Below are 5,090 nucleotides of genomic sequence, written 5' to 3' on the forward strand. Positions count from 1 at the left end.
ACCCAACAGGAAAAGCTGTGTTGGCTTTTGGTGACTGCTGGAAACTGAGACCTGAGATCCTGAGAAGCAGCCAGGACTGCCCTGCTGCACCAGAGGAGATCGTGAAAGGCTCTGTAGCTCCAAAGTGGAACGCAGAGCAGATTTCTGACTGTTCCGCGCTGTACCGGGAGTGCACGCTGCGCGGATTTCTGACCCTTCCACGGTGTGCTGGGAGCGCGGGAAAGGTGGGCGGTGTGGACCCTGGTGAGTACTGGGGACCCTGCAGCTGCTGGGGTTGGCCAGAGAACATCTTGGAACTGGGCAGTGCCCGCCACCACGGGGACATCAATACCACAGAGTCTGGTGGCAGCCATCTTACAGTTGGGCAGAACCTACAGCTCGGTGGCATCACTGAGTCCCCCTGTAGGGAGGGCTGGTGGAAGGCATCTTGAAATTGGGCAGAGCCTGAGTACATGTTGGCTTCAGCGTCATACAGAGAACTAGTGGGAGACATCTTGGATTTGGGCAGTTCTGCTGTTCTGGTGCTCCTGTCACAGAGAGGTCTGGAAGAGAACAGCTGGGATTTGGGCAGGACCCTGTGCCATAGTGACATTAGTCAGCTGCTTCTGGTACAAAGAGAACCGGCAGGAGCTACTGGGACTAAACCAAGCCTCTGCTTGAGGCCCAATAAGCAGATACAAAATAGTCACAACTCAATGACATCCAGAAAGTACAGCCTAATTTACAGATTGACTGGTGCAGAGGCTGGAGGCTAGCCTGTACCACCCCTGCATCCCAGCCTACCCCAGATAACAGCAAATTGGGGAGGACAGCAAAAACTCAAGTCAGCACACTTCTGAAAGGCCCTAAGCAATATGGAGAGGGCCAGAGAACCCCAGGACAGTCGGAAAGAAACCAGAAACATGACAAGAGATAAAAATAAAAAAAAATCTCCAGCTGCCCAACATGAGAAAATAAGCCCAGGAGAAGTAAACACCGAAGAGAACATGCACAGTAACCATCCATTGCTCGACACAGCATCAGCTGAAATTAAAAAGTACCTTCATGATCTCATAGAAGAATTTAAAGCTGTACTCCTGATTCAAGTGAGGCAAGATATAAAGAGATTAATTAAAGAAATGACAAGCCCTGCCCAAGAGAACACAGATGGAAGAACTGAGGAAATCAGAAAAGAAAGAGAAACTTCTGAAGAAGAATTTAAACATAACTTAGAATGCATGAAACGGATCCAAAGAGAATACCAGGAAACTAAAAACTCCATTGAACACTGGCAAAATGCCTTGACAGAAACTAAAGACAGCCTTCTGAAACTTGAAGAGAGATGTATGGCATATGATCGTGAAAGAAAAAGCCTCTTAAAAATAACAAGGAACCAGAAAGAAGCAATTCAAAAACTAGAAGATGACAAAAAGATACATAACTTAAGAATAAAGAATGTGAGTGAGGAAGCAGGAGCAACCAAAAATGAAATACAAAGAATATTCACAGATATATTAAAGCAAAATTTCCCATGTATAGCAAAAAGAAATGATATCCAGATAAAAGAGGCATACAGAACACCAGCTACCTACAACCAAAACAGATCTACGCCTAGACATATAATAATCAAGATTCCAGAAATCCACCAAAAGAACAGAATATTAAAAGCAGCCAGAGAAAAGATGCAGATTACCTACAATGGGAAAACTATCAAAATAACAGCAGACTTATCAACACAAACTCTTAAGTCAAGAAGGGAGTGGGGAGAAATATTCCAAGTCCTGAAAGAAAATAATATGCAACCAAAGCTCATATACCCGTCAAAACTCTCTCTCAAAATTAATGGAGAAATAAGATACTTTCAAGACAAGGAGGAACTGTGGGAGTTCATGGCCACCAATCCAACCCTACAGAGAGTGCTGAAGGACATTACAGAGAAAGAGAGGAAGAGATACCAGGATTCCAGCAACAGTGACAGAGAGGCCTCAGTGAACAGGGCAGACAATGAAATGAGGGAATAATGTGGACAAATTATAGCAGAAAAGTGGAGTAGCAGACATGAGGCAGAGACGGTAAGCTATAGTCTTTAGTATATACAGCTCTGAAACTCTATTTTAAAAAAGGCAGAGGTCATTGTTAATGGTATATAAGGATTTAAAAGACATAGTAGTCTTACTGACATATTTAGTTTGAATTTAATTTATACTGGTCTGTCCACTCATGTCAGATTTGAGGGCACAGACATCTTGACCCAAAAATAGCAGGTTATACCATGGTAACTATCCTTACTTTCCTATTAACTTAAACTGAAATCCTACAATACTTACATTGTCTTACTATGACTGATCTTAATTGAATCTGAATCATAAGACTATGGGTTGGCCTTGGCTGATTTTATTTGAAATTGGTATGCTTGTTAGTATCAACCCTAAAAGTAGAGGCAACTACTCTGAGGATGACAAGATGTAAAGGATATCCATACTGGTATTAATTAGTAACAGCTCTCAAATCCTACATGCTATCAAAGTTAAGTTTTTATAAAAATAGGTGATACTATATTTAACTATAAGAAGCCAGTGTTGTGGTCAAATCTATTGAAAATAACAAGAGAAAACATAGTAACTACAGAAGATCATCTATATTGTGGTCTTATATGTCTTATCCATTGCATGTTTTTCTAGGAAATTGTTTTGCTCTCTTGCTATGACTTGGTATTCCCTATAATACAGAGAGGATAGATATATATGTAGAAATTCACACATGGATTTTTTTTTCTTTTTAATTATTTATGGGAACAGATTATAGAATGCAAGATGCAATGAACAGATACTCTGAGGAAGAGACACTAAGAAACTCGAGGCTAATTTTGTAGCATTATGATAGAAATTCTAGCAATACTATTGTTCACTGATTAGAATGACATTGGACTGGTTTCTTGAGTTCAATTTCAGCATATGTAGAGATGGGGACAGCTATCACAAAGAGAATGAGAGATGCGATGGTAGTTACTATTGTCTTCCCTAATTTGGAAGTTGAGGACCTAAAAAGCCTCCAATGATTTGATTAGTTCTATAATATGCAATAAGTATATAAAGTGGGTGAAGATGGGGACAACTATTTGTAAGAAACTAGAGACAGGACTGGCCTCTCTGCGTGTCTGGAGGACTCTGGATATCTGCGCCCAGACTGCTGGAGTTCCCTCAGGCTCCCAGGTGCAGTGAAGGAGAGAGGTGGGTTTGAGGCTTCCACATCAGCCTCCCCATTCCCGGCTTCATTTGGAGACCTGCTGAGCTCCCCATAGGTGGGCTGGCCCACACTACCAGCCTAGCCCAGCCTGTTTAGCTGCCGCGCCTGGCCATAGGCCTGCAGAGGAGGAGCTGGGCAGATCTGGGGTGCCCTCACTGGCCTCTCTGCGTGTCTGGAGGACTCTGGATATCTGCGCCCAGACTGCTGGAGTTCCCTCAGGCTTCCAGGTGCAGTGAAGGAGAGAGGTGGGTTTGAGGCTTCCACATCAGCCTCCCCATTCCCGGCTTCACTTGGAGACCTGCTGAGCTCCCCATAGGTGGGCTGGCCCACACTACCAGCCTAGCCCAGCCTGTTTAGCTGCCGCGCCTGGCCATAGGCCTGCAGAGGAGGAGCTGGGCAGATCTGGGGTGCCCTCACCGGCCTCTCTGCGTGTCTGGAGGACTCTGGATATCTGCGCCCAGACTGCTGGAGTTCCCTCAGGCTTCCAGGTGCAGTGAAGGGGAGAGGTGGGTTTGAGGCTTCCACATCAGCCTCCCCATTCCGGCTTCATTTGGAGACCTGCTGAGCTCCCGAATAGGTGGGCTGGCCCACACTACCAGCCTAGCCCAGCCTGTTTAGCTGCCGCGCCTGGCCATTGGTCTGCAGAGGAGGAGCTGGGCAGATTTGGGGTGCCTGCATCGGCCTCTCCATGTGTCTGGAGGACTGTGGATATCTCTGCAACCAGGGAGGGTCCACAGGTTCCTGAAACACTGCGGCCTGTGGTGAGTACCCTAACCCGGCTGCGATTGAAGAACTGTGGAGCTTCCAAGGGGCAAGTGGGCGCACAGTGTCCCTGAGGCCCAGCTTGTCTGGAACTGCGGAGTTCTGAGCAGGCAGAGGAGGGCCACTGGTTCTGTAGGCCTAATGGCTTGGGGTAGCGCGGCGCCAGAGTCTCAGTAGCTCCAAACATAGAAGGGGATTTTCAACAGATCCTGAGGAAGCTTTCAAATAACACTTGAAACACAGAAATATAGGAAAATGACAAAACGAAAGACCAAATTACAACCTCAAACCTCCAGCCCATCTCAAGAAACCCTAGGAGTGATGTATATAGAAGAAAATATATCCCATCCACCTCATATATCGGACACAATAGCCACTGAAATTGACAAGCAACTCCAGGAAGCTTTAAAGAAATTCAAACTCGAAATAATCTCCCAGATAAAAGAAGAAATGATAAAAAAATGAAAGAGATTCTAAATATATCTAAAGAAAACACAGATAAAAAATTGGAGGAACTAAACAAAAAGATAGAATCCCTAGACGAGCAATATAAGAAACAAACAGAATACATAATGCAGATGCACAGAGATATACAGGAAATAAAAAACTCCACTGAAAGTTGTAAAAACCGCCTTAATGAAAGTGAAGATAGAATTTCAGACCTTGAAGACAGGATTGCAGCTAGTGAACAGGAAAGGAAAGATCTTTTGAAAATAACAAGGAACCAGGAAACAACAATTCAACAACTGCAAGACGATGCAAAGAAGAATAACATAAGAATGATAGGGATTAATGAAAGAGAGGGAGACAACATGAAGGATGTCAGGAGGATATTTAGAGAAGTAATAGCTGAAAATTTCCCAAGCATGAGATCAGAAACTGACATCAGGATCAGTGAAGCATATAGAACTCCAAACAGTCATAACCAAAATAAAACTACACCCAGACATATAATAATCACCATCCCAGAAATCCAACACAAGAATAGATTATTAAAAGCTGTCAGAGAGAAAAGACAAATCACTTATAAAGGAAAACCTATCAGAATCACAGCAGACTTCTCAGCACAAACGATAAAGTCAAGAAGAGCATGGAGTGAAGTA

Source organism: Cavia porcellus, unplaced genomic scaffold, assembly GCF_034190915.1.
Source record: "Cavia porcellus strain 051 isolate PalLab524CR breed Dunkin Hartley unplaced genomic scaffold, mCavPor4.1 scaffold_7, whole genome shotgun sequence".
NCBI classification, from domain to species: domain Eukaryota; kingdom Metazoa; phylum Chordata; class Mammalia; order Rodentia; family Caviidae; genus Cavia; species Cavia porcellus.